The sequence below is a fragment of the Poeciliopsis prolifica genome, unplaced genomic scaffold, assembly GCF_027474105.1.
Source record: "Poeciliopsis prolifica strain line A6 unplaced genomic scaffold, Auburn_PproV2 SCAFFOLD014, whole genome shotgun sequence".
Classification (NCBI taxonomy): domain Eukaryota; kingdom Metazoa; phylum Chordata; class Actinopteri; order Cyprinodontiformes; family Poeciliidae; genus Poeciliopsis; species Poeciliopsis prolifica.
In genome coordinates, this window is record NW_026562389.1 from 10,524,719 (window position 1) to 10,542,040 (window position 17,322).

The 17,322-nt window shown below is 39.7% G+C and overlaps 1 protein-coding gene across 1 annotated transcript in view; it reads right to left on the reverse strand.

Moving 5' to 3' along the window:
• The window catches only part of adamts3 (ADAM metallopeptidase with thrombospondin type 1 motif, 3), a 130,013-nt gene that overhangs the window by 97,511 nt on the left and 15,180 nt on the right, over positions 1-17,322 (reverse strand). The gene's annotated exons all lie outside the window — the stretch shown is intronic.

Genomic DNA, 17,322 nt, shown 5'->3' on the forward strand with positions numbered 1-17,322 from the left:
GCGACACCATCAGACGTTGTTTCTGTTGGTTTTTCAGCAGTTTCCCATCTGTCTGTAATTATCACTTTGTTACCCGACAACCGCTGGTGGAGATCAGAAACCTGAGCGTCATTAGAGGCACAGTGGAGCAAACATGGCTACCTGCAGCCTGCAGATTTCCTGCAATAAGAAACCAGCCATGTTTCTTATTTAGAGCGGAAATATGAGGGGACCGCTTTTAAGTGAAATAACGTACAAACTGGATGTGCGGCTCATTAAACCTAAATGATGTGGTGGAGCCAGTGTCATGTCTGCAGGCGAGCCTGAAACATCAGGCATTTGTTAAAACGGCCTTGGTGACAGTTTGTAGCAAAATGTCAATGATGACAACACAGCGCCGTACACAGGCCGGTACTGCTGGGGAAGATGTGGGAAGAATCTTTAAGTTATTAATGTTTTACTGCAATAATGTAATCTCACTCTGAATAATTCATTTCAATAATCCAACCTTAAATTTGAGACTCTAGTCCTTAATGATGTCAAATTGGGTTTCATTCCCTATGATTCCACATGCCTCATTCACTCAGCTCCTTCAAACTAGCCAGCTGCAATTAGCAAACCTCTGGTGGAACTATAATACTCTGATGAGTGACTGTCAGTGGCATCAGTAGATGGCGTAGAGAAGCATTGCTGTTATGGTGAAAACCTTTTCACACATAAACACTTAGAGTAACTGTTGAACCACATATTTATTTCCTCTAACAAATTCTGGGGATTTAAAGGGGCCGCTTTATAGCACAATCAAGTAACTTTGTCACCCTTGGTTGTTATAAAAATCCTATGCAGTATATATCAAACATGACTTAAAATAAATTAGACTTTGGAATTTAGCAGCTTGAAATTGGGTCTCTGTCTCTTTAAGAAACTCCCACTCTTTCTGAAACACCGCCTTCACGAAGACATCCCAACATGGCTCCTCCATTACCCTTTAGCAACATTTTTACCAGAGTTTCACTGAGAATTAGCTCCTATAATGAGCTCAACAGTTCCACCAGGGGTTTGCTAATTGCTGCTGGCTAGTCTGAAGGAGCTGAGTGGGGGAAGAGCTGCATCTCAAAGGCGGAGCTTGGTTTACCCATGGAGATGCAAACATGCATGAAAGAATCAAAGCAACACTCTAGGTATATTTATGACGATGGAATAACATTATAACATAATGAAAAGCTAAAAAAGTCAATTTTACATATAATAATGTCTCTTTAAAAACTTATTTGCACTTTGTATCATAACCAGCACCATGAAATATGAGAAAAAGAAACCCAAATGATGCAATATCTATTGACAAAGGAGAAACCAAGATGTTTATCTGTACACAAAAACTTGTGTACAGGCCTCCGACTCTAAGGAATCGGCTCCGGGTCCGGGTGCGGCGGCTGCGGCTCCGGGTCCGGGTCCGGCTCCAGGTTGAACGGTGAACCTTTGGGCCCCATATTGCCTGCTTGGTGAATTCTTTCTCCATTCTTTTGTCTAAACCCATTTGGGGTTTTGCAAGTCCCTGATCTGCAGAGCCTCCTCTTCTCCTCCCTCTGCAGGAGCAGCCGACTGAGCCAGTTCACGTTTGTGTTCACTTTAACTGGAAAGTTTGTGGCAGTTGCTCCCAGGTCACATCAATAAAACAGCGAGATGTGAAAGTCCTGCAGGACCATGGGTCTACTGACAAAAAGCAGATATGCGTGCCAAAATCTTTTCCATACTTAATGATGTTTCAGTTATCACGTATGAAAGTGGATCATTTTAGCTGTCCGTCTGCCACTTGGCTTCATTCCTTATGAGGGAAACTCCTTAGAGCTCAACTGAAAGAAGTTCGAGTCTAATTTCCATGCGATTAATCATCCTCAGAGTTTTCAGCCAAATCCTGAAGTCGCTCTGTTTCCTTTAACTGCAAGCAGAAACTCCCGTTTACTTCCACTCATCAATTATGGTGCCATTTGTTGCCATTACAACTGGTTCTACACAAAATACATACATTAATGAGCATAATGAATGTTTCCAGAAAACTGTTGTAATTCAGTAAAACACTGTTTATACACCTACAAAAATACCTTGTTTGTGAGTATAAACTTTGGGGGAAAAAAAGGGCTAATTCTCATTTTTAAAAAAGAAGTTTGAACTGATCTTCTTCTTTGTCATTTCTGTCAGTAGTAACATCCAGCTTATGTGACTCATGATGCAAAAATAAAAACATCCTCCCAAGCTCTTTTAACGCCGTTTATTTCAGTCAGTAAAATATTTTAATCCTGACCAACTTTTGTGCAACTGCATTCCAAATTCATTTTAAAGTGCGTCATATTCAAACTGTGAAAGTCAGACGTCGACAAGTCGCCCATCACAACCATCGTTTGTCTGAGATTATAGTTATTATTATCCAAAAAGTTTCTATAAAACCAATTTACACCCAATGAGGCCTTAAAGCTAATTTAGCCACAGAAAGTCATGCAGCTCTTCATCTTATTACTCTTTATTGTCACTTCCCATTGTAAAATCCCAAACAAAAAATCTGTTGAAATTTTGTTTTGTTCAAATCCAAGATAAAAGGGGGGAAATGTCAACGCAGTGATACTTTCAAAAGCCTCTTCATGAGAGCTAATGTTTTTAAATAATGAAGTTTAGCTGTGGGTTTAGCAGATTTAGAAATCAGTTCATGCTCCAAAGACATGAATATTTAAATCCAGAGAACTGATTTAATACGTGTGTTATTGTGTTCTGCAGAAGTCCCTGCAGAGCGCAGGAACTGTCATGTCAGAGAAAAAGCAAGGACAGACGGATAACCCAGACGTGCTGCTGTGCATTGTAAGAAAAACAGCAATAACAACGTTGCTTTCAACGAACTGTCAGGTGTAGTAATGATAACATAAACCAATTATTGTTGATGAATGAGTTTACTCTAACTGTAGTCTTATGGAAATGTGTGTGCAGAACAGAAGGCGTTTCCATGTCAGCATTATGTCTGCACTTATCTCCTGCCTGCAGACTCATGTCGTCTCCAGGATTTCTGCGTGTCAGCAGCACAATCACAGAAACGCAACTAAATTCACAATGAACTCATTTCAAATTCTTTACAGCCACCAGCATCGAGACGCGAGGAAACCAAATGATCCTCTGTAAATCACTCCACCACCTCCAATTCACCCGTTTATTTCCACTCATCAATTATTAACAAGCAATTTATTCTGAAAGACTCAAACAGGACGGCCTCGGACGTCACCGAGACGCTTTAAAGGTCCTTCAAACAAAAGTCCACTGAGATTCTCTGACACGTTGGAATTCAGTCAAACATGAACTGCAACTCATTTTACACTCTGATTCATAAAAGAACAAAGAAAACACAGACATTTACCCAAAGAGGCCAACTGACAATCTGAAACTCTGTCCGACACACAAATAGCATAAACTTCAGATTCAGTGCAGTCGTGTCTTCCCAACCCTTTAAAACTTGGAAAATATATATATTTCTCTACATATTTGTTGAAACAGTCCCTCTGTTGTGACAGTTTAATATGAGACAGAATCTATGAAAATAACTGAGCTTCTTTGACTTCTCCTAGTGCTCACAGTACTAACTAGATCAACCAATCAGAACAAGGAGGCGGGTCTTAGTGCTGTCAATCATGCCCTTTGCCCTGTGCAATGCTGCCTGGACACAGATAAACAGTGGAGAAACAGTTTTCTATAACGGTGAGCTGTTTCCCCGTCATTAGGATATTTAGCAGCGCATTCACAGGCTTGATTGACATCAATAAGACCCGCCTCCTAGCTCTGATTGGTTGTTTTTGGTGTTTTTTTTTTCGACAGTAATAGCAGTTCAGGGAAAAATGGAGGAGATTGGCTTTTTCACAGATTATCTGTCTCTTATTAACAAAAACATTTTTCCATATTGCAGCTGTCACAGCTGAAAATGTCATTCTGTAACAAACGTAGCAGACGTTCTGTAACAAACGCAGCAGACGTTCTGTAACAAACGTAGCAGACGTTCTGTAATAAACGTAGCAGACGTTCTGTGCCAAACGTAGCAGACGTTCTGTAATAAACGTAGCAGACGTTCTGTACCAAACGTAGCAGACGTTCTGTACCAAACGTAGCAGACGTTAGACGTTCTGTACCAAACGTAGCAGACGTTAGACGTTCTGTACCAAACGTAGCAGACGTTAGACGTTCTGTACCAAACGTAGCAGACGTTCTGTAACAAACGTAGCAGACGTTAGACGTTCTGTACCAAACGTAGCAGACGTTCTGTAACAAACGCAGCAGACGTTAGACGTTCTGTACCAAACGTAGCAGACGTTCTGTAACAAACGTAGCAGACGTTAGACGTTCTGTACCAAACGTAGCAGACGTTCTGTAACAAACGCAGCAGACGTTAGACGTTCTGTACCAAACGTAGCAGATGTTCTGTACCAAACGTAGCAGACGTTCTGTAACAAACGTAGCAGACGTTCTGTAACAAACGTAGCAGACGTTCTGTAACAAACGTAGCAGACGTTAGACGTTCTGTACCAAACGTAGCAGACGTTCTGTAACAAACGTAGCAGACGTTAGACGTTCTGTACCAAACGTAGCAGACGTTCTGTAACAAACGTAGCAGACGTTCTGTAACAAACGCAGCAGACGTTAGACGTTCTGTACCAAACGTAGCAGACGTTCTGTACCAAACGTAGCAGACGTTCTGTACCAAACGTAGCAGACGTTCTGTAACAAACGTAGCAGACGTTAGACGTTCTGTACCAAACGTAGCAGACGTTCTGTACCAAACGTAGCAGACGTTCTGTAACAAACGTAGCAGACGTTCTGTAACCAACGTAGCAGACGTTCTGTACCAAACGTAGCAGACGTTCTGTAACAAACGTAGCAGACGTTCTGTACCAAACGTAGCAGACGTTCTGTACCAAACGTAGCAGACGTTCTGTACCAAACGTAGCAGACGTTCTGTACCAAACGTAGCAGACGTTCTGTAACAAACGCAGCAGACGTTCTGTACCAAACGCAGCAGACGTTCTGTACCAAACGTAGCAGACGTTCTGTAACAAACGTAGCAGACGTTCTGTAACAAACGTAGCAGACGTTCTGTAACAAACGTAGCAGACGTTAGACGTTCTGTACCAAACGTAGCAGACGTTCTGTAACAAACGTAGCAGACGTTAGACGTTCTGTACCAAACGTAGCAGACGTTCTGTAACAAACGTAGCAGACGTTCTGTAACAAACGCAGCAGACGTTAGACGTTCTGTACCAAACGTAGCAGACGTTCTGTACCAAACGTAGCAGACGTTCTGTACCAAACGTAGCAGACGTTCTGTAACAAACGTAGCAGACGTTAGACGTTCTGTACCAAACGTAGCAGACGTTCTGTACCAAACGTAGCAGACGTTCTGTAACAAACGTAGCAGACGTTCTGTAACCAACGTAGCAGACGTTCTGTACCAAACGTAGCAGACGTTCTGTAACAAACGTAGCAGACGTTCTGTACCAAACGTAGCAGACGTTCTGTACCAAACGTAGCAGACGTTCTGTACCAAACGTAGCAGACGTTCTGTACCAAACGTAGCAGACGTTCTGTAACAAACGTAGCAGACGTTCTGTAACAAACGTAGCAGACGTTAGACGTTCTGTACCAAACGTAGCAGACGTTCTGTAACAAACGCAGCAGACGTTCTGTAACAAACGTAGCAGACGCTCTGTAACAAACGTAGCAGACGTTCTGTACCAAACGTAGCAGACGTTCTGTACCAAACGTAGCAGACGTTCTGTAACAAACGTAGCAGACGTTCTGTACCAAACGTAGCAGACGTTCTGTACCAAACGTAGCAGACGTTCTGTAACAAACGTAGCAGACATTGTGTACCAAACGTAGCATACGTTCTGTAACAAACGTAGCAGACCTTGTGTACCAAACGTAGCAGACGTTCTGTAACAAACGTAGCAGACGTTGTGTACCAAACGTAGCAGACGTTCTGTACCAAACGTAGCAGACCAAACGTAGCAGACGTTCTGTACCAAACGTAGCAGACGTTCTGTACCAAACGTAGCAGACGTTCTGTACCAAACGTAGCAGACGTTCTGTAACAAATGTAGCAGACGTTCTGTAACAAATGTAGCAGACGTTCTGTAACAAACGTAGCAGACACTATTCATATTGACGAAGGATCAGTATGAAGCCTTATAAAGCACTGCTTGAGAAAATTAAAGCTCTTTGCCATTTCAAACTGTAAGTGTTGGCTGAAAATGTTCTTTAAAAAACCTTTTTCAGTTTTCACAGGATTTTTGTGCGTAAGCATTAAAAAGGCACAAGAAACAAAATCAATACCGTAAATCAGGGCTTTCATGTGCAGAAAGGCCTGATTTACTGGCCTTTCTGCACATGAAAGCCCTGCTCACCACAGAAGAGATGGGAAAAAAATTACATTAATTTTTCATTGTTTCATTTGTTTTATAAATCCTCAACTTCACAACATCGAGACCATTAAAATACATTTAGAAGAGCCGCTACCTTCAGCTAAACTTCATAAATTACAAACATTATCACTGCATTAACATTTTCCACCTTTTATCTTGGATTTTATCAAAAAAAACTTCCAACTGATTTTTTTATTGGGATTTTAGCAATAATGTGATTTTAATAAATATAAATCTTATTTGGTAAACAGTCTACAAAAAATGCAAAATCTTATTACGTATTTTTGTCGATAAATAAAATAATAATTATTAGTTAACCAAGCTAGAACAAGAGAAGTTTGTTCTGATTTAACTTCAGAAAGAAAGAAAACAAAAACATGAGCCTCTTTAATTCTCCATATTTGTCCCTATTCTTTGGTAATTGGTGAATATTGGTGTGAATAACAAATAAACTGAATTCATAGGCCCTCTTCCAGTGATCCTGACGACTCAATAAAAGGCAGGAAATCCATAATTAACGGCGTTTGAGAAACGGCCTGTCTGCCGAGTTGCTGCTGATCGCTCTGAAATATTCGATCAAAAGAAAGAATATCACGTTTGTTCATCAGCACTCGACCTAAGGTCAAGAGATTCACTATTGCATCACAGGTATCATTTTATCTCAGTGTTATTAAATAAAAAGGCACTGCAAAGAAGTACAATATAATTTACTGTTACATGGAGCTAAAACAATCTGTAAAAGACAGAAGGAAACGGATCTGAGTCAGAAAATTTCAATCCCAGGTTCTGTTTGTTCCTGCTGCTGAAAAGCGAAGCTAATGAATCTTTTAAGATGTGACAACTAGAAACATCACAATAGCTTTTATTAAATGAAGTCTTAGTCTCAAAATGTGCTGCCTACTTTCTGTCAGCATGACTTCAAATAATACAGTGAATATTATTCAATATTTCAGTGCATATCATTACAAACCACAGTTTTATATATAGGTGCTGCATTTATGTTTGAGGCTCTTCTGTTGACAGAATGACCCAAAAGGTTAAAATAAAATTAGCTTCAATCACTTTTGAAACAGTATGACAGAGTATTAGGGTCAAGCTAAGTAATACATTAAATACATTAAAAAACTACATAAAAGTAGTCGAGGAATTATAAGAATAAATAAATAAATAAGAAGAAGAAAATTAAGTCATACTAAAACAGTCATATTACAAGAATAAAGATGAAATAATATGGGAATAAAGTCAAAATAATACAAGAACAGAGTCATAATATTGAGATTTTATTCTCGTAACATTATTTAATTATTGTCTTAGCATAAATAGCACTGTTGGAGTCAGTAGCAAAAAAATAATGTAACTTAATAAATGTGATTTTATCAAAATCACATTTATTAAAAGCAGGTTTAATTTCAATATTCCTTTTCTCTGTTTCTTTCCTTTAAAAAAAAAAAAAAAAGCTCTTCATTTGCAAACTCAGAACAAAATATATCACTACATTCTTATAATGTTAGTGCAGAAGGTTTAAAATATTTTAGGTGTCTTCCCTTTGGCAGCCAGAGGTGACAATCACAGGTGTTTGACAGGAGCTCTGGCAGTTGGTACTTACACACAACTGTTAAAAATAGGGATCAAGAGTCCTGTGTTCCAACCGTTTAATATCCCCAACATGAGCCCAGCCAAGCAGACAGCAGGCGGCTGCCAAGGAAAACATATGGGATTCGGCTGAAGGGCTCCAGTTTTCAGAAAACAGCCTCTTTCAGTCCAAACTTCTTAAGGAGGTTGGTGTGAGCGCGCGTTAGCTGAAGAAAGGGGGGGTGCCATGTTTAAAAAGGTCTGGATTCATGCAGGACACTGCCACCTTTCACCCCTGGTGTTGTTCAAAGGTGTGTTTGCTTTCAAAAATGTAGGGGAACCTTCGTCATTACCTGCATTTTCACCCTAAAGTTCCCTTTAAAGCGACTTTATGGGGTGAAAACACACAAGCTGGATTCTTACCTGGTCCACACGACTTTTAAAAGTCTTTAATCTGCACAAGAATTGATACTCAACAGACTTCTTCATATTTTATCACACTTTACACAGAGTAGTAAATAATTGTGATGTGAAAAAGAAAATAAAAATATTAACGATTATTGTATTGAGTCATCAGGAAACGTTTCTAAACATTTCTGCTTAACATTTATTTACTGGCTCACACTTAAAAAAAACTGATAATGGATACACTAAAAAGAAAAAGAGAAAAAATATAAATTATGAGAATAAAGTCATAAAATCACAGGAATAAGGTCAAAATAATATTAGAATGAAATCTTAATTTTCAGACTTTTTGTTCTCAATTTTATTTATTTTCTAATACTCCATTGAATCCAACCAAAAATGTCAGTCTGTAGACTGAAAACGTGACTATTTTACAAAATTTGATGCAATTGTACATCCTATATGTTTTTGTGAGCTTATCACAAAAATATCAACACAAAACTGACGCCAAAGCAAAAACAATCACAAATCAAAATGTCCGTATTACCAGCTCCTTTATGCAAGTAGTGTGAAGTTAACCAACCAATCGGTAGAGACTGAAGCCTAAAGGCCCCGCCCTCCTCATTTGCATAATGATTCAGAAATACACAAAGAAAATTTAAAAAAAGAGATGAGGAAAGGTTATCAGAACAAATGTATAAGAAAACGGAAAAATAAAATGTAAGTATACATTTCTGCTTTAATTTGTAATTATGTCACTTTTGATCTTCCATATTTAAGGTCAGTTTAGATAAATAGGTTAAAGCCTGGAGCGCAATAAGGAAAAAAAGGAATCGTTTATTAAACAATGAGCTAATTTATCTCAGCTGCGTCTTTTTGTCGAACAGAGAGAACATTTAAAGAGATCTGAGGAGTCGGACTAAAATAAAACTTCAGGCTGGTGAATGCTCTCAATGTCTGAAACGACAACAGAAAGTGCGGGCTTCTCTCAAGTTTCTGCAGGTCGTGATTAAAAATGTTTGAACACACAAATATCAATAAAAGCATCCAGGAAGCGCGCGCGCGCACACACACACGCACGCACGCACACACGCACGCACACACACACACGCACACGCACACACACACACACACACACACACACACACACACACACTCTCAGCGCTCAACGCTCTGGAGGAGCAGCCTGGCTCTGCAAACCTCAAACCGTAAACCCAAACAGCTCCGGGGTCAAACCTCTGCAACAAGAACGGCCAAGTCAACAAGAAACATTAACAACTGTTAGTGAATAAAACCTTTGTGCTGCTTCAGCTCGCTGCAGAGAGGAACTGGCTCGCTTTCTTCTTCTAATCAAATAGGATATTTTCTTTATTTTTTCCCCTTGGTCTGCTGCAGCTCCAGTTATGTCAGGATGGTTGTGCGTCAAAAAGGCTTTCTTATGTCCGTGAGGCCAAAAGTTTAGGCCAGTGAACACACGGCTCTCAGCTAAACAGCAGCGAATCTTATTTGCTCAGTTTGTCTCTCCTCATGAAGCTCAGCCTGCTGAAGCTTCCCTCTGAGGACTGGAACTGCAGGTACCGGAACGCTCTTATTCTGAAAGGAGTCCGACTGACGCGATACTCATCAGGCCCAGAGTCTTTACACTCACACACAGACACCAGGAGGATTATGCAACTTGACACACATTAGTAGGTGGCCAGGTTTCACAGAGAGAAGGGAAAATCACGAGTCAGACGTCCAGTAAAGGCCGCTGTCAGGTCAGCTCTGATGTTTCATCAAACGTCTTGAATAGAAACCAACGTTTCTCAAACTTCTCCAGGATCACTTAAAAACTCCCAGGCCACCTGATGTCACGCCGCTCAGCGTCTTAACCCTTCATGCACAGCAGCCGCTGCAGTGGAAAGCGACCGAACAGACATTTTTCCTCGTGTTTCATGTAAATTTTTATGTTATAAATGTACACAGACCACTGAAGTGGACAGTAGAGCAGCATACAATACACCAACAACTGCTGGCCATCCACTGAAAGCACACGAACATTTCTGTTCAATTTAATATTTAACCTGGAATAAAAATACCACAATTTTTTTATGCCTTAAGAAAATCACAAACACTTTGGAAAACACTCCTCACATAAAGGACCATAATTCATGCATGAAACGGTTGCAAGCAACTTCAACTTTTTCTCTTATCCTGTATTTTTGTGCAAATATATTCAGAACCTAAACAGTTATTTACCTGGGTAAGAAGAAACAACACAAGCGGTAAAAATACCATCCAGATTCAAAATGAAAAGTAAAATATCATCTGCATAAATGGACACTTTTTGGTCAACGTTCCCTAAATGTGCTAAATTTTCACCGTCTTGTCATAAGGAAATGTTTAATATTTGTGTATTATTATGATTCATAAGCGCTGTTAGACACTGAGAATCTGAAAGTTGTGGATGGGAAAACCTCCAGAGCTTCACCAGGAGGGATCCAGATCCGATGACTGAAGCTCCTCCACTGACTCACAGCAGCTCTAATTAAAGCTCTGACAGGCGGCCAGCGCATGGAGGCGGCTCATGTCAGCTCCACTGAAGAGTCATTCACACATCTGACGACACATCAGTTGCGTTTACGTCTCAACAGACAGACCAGCGCCTCCTGTCTCCAGCTCCTTCTCCAATCCCACCTGAAACATTCGGTCTGCCTTAAACGGACCAGAGTTCCAGGTGTGGACCAGACAACCGGACCCAGACCCACTTTTTCAGCTGATCTCGAGCCACACGAACTGTGGTACGGTTCACTTCTGGTGTGAACTCAGACCTGTCCGAACCGAACTGACGACAGGAACTATACGTGATTTTGGACTTTATCAGCCACCGTTGTTGGGCATAATCAAAGTTTCCATTTATCTGTGCAGCACGTTTCAGCAACAGAGCAAAGTTCAAAGTGCTTTACATCAAAAACACACAGAAATACAAAGTCAACAACTGAGAAAACCAGTAAATATTGCACAACAGAATAATGGTCAGTTATTTATAATGATTCCACAGAAACTCTAACCAGGAGGGTTTATAGTCTCGATTTATAGGAACTCAGTGTTTCAGCTGTTTTGCAGTTTTTTAGACGTTTCTCCAGATTTGTGGTGCATAGAAGCTGAATCCTGACAAATTAAAGTGTTGCTACTGCTACATAATGCCTAATGTTGCAATCTGAAATTGAAGTTAGTTTTGTCTTATTTCAAGTGTATTAAGATATTTGCACGAGGAACTACTTGGTAAGAGTTTGTGTTTTTGCAGTGCGTAACATCGGCTCCTGAATGTTTTGATTTATTATGTTCAGTAAGATCATTAATAAGTTCAAGCACAAATGGGCATTAAAAAATGTAGTTTTTTATAGGAAAATAACAAAGTTTGATTCATCCTAATTTACTTTGTCCATCTTAAAGTCTTCAACACTTTGTCTCAATGTGTAAAAACTTACGGTCAGACCTAAACGGGCGTTATGAGGGGCTGAAAACTGAAGTCGCTCAACTCCAATTATGTTGAATCAGGTCAGAGCTGCCAAACTCCTCTGACATGTATTGATTGTTCCTTTTCTCTCCAGAGGAAAACCCCGGCTCTGCAGATTCCCTGGTTCACCTGGGAATCATCTCTGGCTGCAGTCAGGATCCCAGTAGGAATCCCAGGTTTCACCTCCTGGCTAATTGGCTGCTGTCACAAACCGATTCAAGCAGTGAGGATTTAAAATGACACAGAGGACAGCGGTGATTCATTCCCAGCTAGTTTGGCAATTTAAGATTTAAGATGTGAAGCTTCATGATGGCCAATTATGTTTTCCTGCTAACTGTTATTCGCCAAATCTGCTTTGTGTGAGAAGCGACTCTGCTTTTTGTTGATCAGTTTCTCATGTTGATATGCAGCATGTAACTTTCATTAAAAATAGATTTTTTTTGCATATTTGTTGAAATTGTCACCATGTTGTGACAGAAAATCTGTGAAAAGACACATTCCCTCCAACTCTTCCCTGAGCTGCTATTGCTATGTGGGGAGGGGATCATGCTTTCACAGAGGGGTTATTTCATATCAAGTTGTAGATCATATCATGTTTTCCTCATAAGCCAGTATCAGCTTTTCTTATCTACTTCGAAATGTGTTAGGTATGGACCTGTTGCAGCGTGCAAGATCCTCCATCTACCTGCTAGGTGGCAGCAAGCAAGCTCACAATGACCAGCATTGGTTCTAACTGTTAAGTTAACATAATACATTAATCTTAAATATTTGCCTGATATGTAAAAGAAAACAAGACACTGGGTTTTGCTGCTAATTGACAAAACTACAACTAGATAATAAAATCAGCAAAAGTTCCAATTAAGAAAAAAAATAGCAAGGGAAGGGAAAGTTATCTTATGCTAGCTTGACTTTGAAAACTTAACATGTAGATGTGATGTGGAATTTTGTGTGTTTCGGTTCAGTTAAAAAATAAATAAAAGGCGACCTAAACACCAACTCTGACAGATCATCAGTAGAGCAGGTGGTTAAATTAGCTACTCTACCACAGCAATGTAAGCTTAGCTAATAACAGCAGATGCTACTCTACCACAGCAATGTAAGCTTAGCTAATAGCAGCAGATGCTAATCTACCACAGCAATGTAAGCTTAGCTAATAGCAGCAAATGCTAATCTACCACAGCAATGTAAGATTAGCTAATAGCAGCAGATGCTAATCTACCACAGCAATGTAAGCTTAGCTAATAGCAGCAGATGCTAATCTACCACAGCAATGTAAGATTAGCTAATAGCAGCAGATGCTAATCTACCACAGCAATGTAAGCTTAGCTAATAGCAGCAGATGCTAATCTACCACAGCAATGTAAGATTAGCTAATAGCAGCAGATGCTAATCTACCACAGCAATGTAAGATTAGCTAATAGCAGCAGATGCTAATCTACCACAGCAATGTAAGATTAGCTAATAGCAGCAGATGCTAATCTACCAGCAATGTAAGCTTAGCTAATAGCAGCAGATGCTAATCTACCACAGCAATGTAAGCTTAGCTAATAGCAGCAGATGCTAATCTACCACAGCAATGTAAGCTTAGCTAATAGCAGCAGATGCTAATCTACCACAGCAATGTAAGCTTAGCTAATACCAGGAGATGCTAATCTACCACACCAATCACTTATTAATAATTGAAAAATAAACTGCAAATGTAAGAACATGAAACTGTAACGGATTGACGGTTCAGTTCTTTGAAATGTTTGCGTGTTTTTTGGTGTTGAATCCTGACTGTTGCCTGCTGCTATGGAAATGACATAGAGAGCAAGAAAAATGAGGCTTTGAGTTGTTCAACAATTTTTCTGCTTTAATTTTCCCTTTGTTGTGGCGCACTGCACTCAATTAATAATACCTTCAGCTCCAGGTTTCATTTAGCTAACAGAGTTGTTGTCCATGCACAAAATATACAGATGTAAACAGCAACGGCTGACATTCCCTGAACACGGTTCCCTGTTCAGAAAAAAGAAATGGAGAAAAGTAAAGTGAAACTCCGTTAAGCCCATTTCTCCCTGACCGTAAGGACGGCGTCCTCGGAGGCTCCTGCCTGAGCGTCCGTCAGCCTGTCTGTCAGAAACAAAGGGCACGCTGTGAGCCTTTCACACCGAAAGCCGAGCTGTCACTTCACTGCCCGTCTCTCCACAACTCAGTGTCTCTATGCAGATCCTCACCACTTCAAGTTTTCAATAATCTCAGGAGATCTCTTCACACCTTGACGAATGATTTCTCCACATTCACAAAGACAGAGCGCCTCTTCTTGTAACTTGCTGCAGATTTTCAGCCATGAAGTTTGTTGTAATCTGGTTTATAACAGTTCTGAACTTTTCATTATGGCTTAGTTTTATTTCATTGTGATTTCTTGTCCAATTCTGTTGATTTTGTTCGGTTTCAGAGTAAGTTTGCTCATTTGTAGTTGTTTATTAGTTAGGTATTGTTTAGTTTTTATTAGTAGTTCAGTACTGGTTTAAATTTTCTTTGTATTGTACTCTGATTATATTATTATTCTATATTATTTTCATCAATTAGGTAATGAATATGCAACAGAAGAGAGCATTTAAAAAATAGATTCAAATTGTTGAATAACCAAATAACTTATGTTTTCTCATAAACTTTTGGTGTGCGGAAAAAAAACACATACATATATATAAAAAAATAAAATTCCCTTCTCATCCACCTCGGGTGGTTCTTGTTTATCCACTACGACAATGTCTGGTTGGTTTGCCATTACCATTCTGTCTGTCTGGATCTGGAAGTCCCACAGGATCTTAGCTCTGGCGTTCTCCACCACCTTTGGGGGTGTTTCCCACTTTGATCTCGGGGTTTCCAGTCCATATTCTGCACAGATGTTTCTGTACACAATGCCTGCCACTTGGTTATGTCGCTCCATGTACGCTTTCCCTGCCAGTATCTTGCACCCTGCTGTTATGTGCTGGACTGTCTCAGGGGCCTCCTTGCACAACCTACACCTTGGGTCTTGTCTGGTGTGGTAGATCTGGGCCCCTATTGCTCTGGTGTTTAGGGCCTGTTCCTGGGCGGCCCTATATATACATATATACCTATACATATATATCTATACATATATATATAAATATCAGTTCAAAAGACTAATAAATAGTCATAGACATGATTTCTATAGTCTCCGTATGTTTTCGTTTTCTAACACATAGTTTCAGTCAGTTATAGTTTTTCCCATTGATTACTGTTTTTATTTCTTTCAGTTAAAAATATTTTCTTGGTTTCAATATGTAATGCCAGTAACGGTTAAAAAGAAGCTCTGACTATAAATGAAATGATCTTTAATGTCATTTCTGCTCTCTGCGCTTCAGTCTCATGTAAAAGCGTCAGGAGGATTTCAGAAGCATTTACTAGATTAGAAAAATCCCAAAATAACAGGAAGTTCAGCTTAAGACCTTTTATATGCCTTTGATGGCCAGGAAACAAATAAAGTCTGAATGTTTACTCATTGCTCATGTTCTGTATTCGACTCCAGGACTCATCTCGAAGCCACTTCGGAGGCAGAACATTTATTTCTGCCAGCGATTCCTCTCTCACTCCTCCAGTCCAAAAATATATCAGACATCAGAAGCTTCCTGTCTTTGCCTTTCAGGGAAATGACTTCACAATAAAATACCAGAACTATGTGAACCATTGAACTATATGAGAGCAGAAAATGTTCTGCAGAACTAACATCGGATGTTACTTTTTCCCTCACACTCTCATCTTGGTCTTTGTTTCTACAGAAGTAAGAAACATAGAACCAAGGAAATGAATCAGGAAGCAGGTCAGGCTGTCAGTTTTAGTTCAATAGCATCTGTTAGTTAATCTGGGGATCACATTATGTTTTCTACAGAGACAAACAAGAACCAGATAAAGATGCATTTAACTCAAAACATCCATCCAATACATCCAGTTGATTCATACATTTGTAGAATGAATACAAAAAAATGATACATTTTTCAGAAGTTAGCGTACCAATCACTGATTGATTTCAATCAAGGGAGAATTGGCAAATTCTGATTCCTGGATAACTGCCAGGTTTTCTAAATAATCCAGGAATAATCCAGAGTTCAACTAACAAAAGTTTCTGCTGGTTCTTGGAAGAAATGACACATGAATCTGTGAGCTCTGGAGATTCACGAATGCTGCCAGGAAGTTGTTTTCCCCCTACGGTGTTTACGCCTCTCGCCTTCTGTTTTGGTTCGTCCTCAGTGATCTCTGTCCTCCAGGCTGCAGGAAAACAAACCGTGCACTATCTGCTCATTGCTGAACAGCAGAACCAGAACCGCAGAGGAGATAAAAGAGGCCTGCGGAGGGTCAGAATGTTTCCTCCAGCAAAAAATGTAAGGAGGTTTCCAAAAAGCATCAGATCGCCTCAGAGGAAATTCATCATGTCGTTTCCAAACTGCCTGGTGCAAATCCGAACCGTTAGATGATAAAGTCCAGCAGCAAAACGCTTCAAATCTGTAAATATACGATCCTGATGTCTGGTAATTAAACATGGCTGATCATCATGTCACAATCTTTTGCAGTAAAATATAAAAGTTCAGTTTCTTCTTCCAATCTATAAATACTTCTAGAAAAGTGCAAAACAGCTGAAACACTGATTGACTGTAAGAACTGTCACAACACCAAACTTCCTGTCTTTCCAATTGTTCCCATGATAAACGATGGTTTTATTTTGAGACCATCTTCAGGTAACGTAATGGGAACAATGGGATAAAATGTGAACACATTCTCTAAGATAAATAAACTGAAAATTTTAATGAACATTTTAAATATGGAAATAAATAAGCAAAACAACAAATACAATCAATTATAAAATCTGTTGGTTGAGACCCAAAGACCAGACTGAAGACTTTTCTTCATCCAGGTTTTGGTAGAAAGAGAGAAAGAGAGAAAAGAGAAAACGATTGAAATGATAAAAATGGAAACTATGGAGCTTGTCTTATTTTAAAGCTTCACCTAGCACCTAAAAGCCAAAACACTTTCAGAGCTTCCAAAAGTTAGAAAAAATGGGATTAAACGAGTTAATTGATTTATTGGCTGCCCAGTGACTGCTTTTGAAAAGTGATCATTTTTTAAAACTTCACTTGAGAAATGCAGGCAAACAACTTTTCATGAAGTTATTCATCTACAAATGAAATGTTCTGATTCGCCTGCCATTGTGATCATAACAGAATCACAAAACAACTAGAGCAGATAGAGAATTTAAAAGCGTCAGATGTTTTATGTTGTTTGAAGAACAGCTGACACGAGGCAGCATGGAGGCCGACGCCCACACCGACCAGAGCGGGAGGTCAGCCACGCTGCAGAAGGATCTGCCTCATAAGCATCTCGCCGCCGGGCTGCCTGCTTGTTGCAGTAAAGACTTCCAGA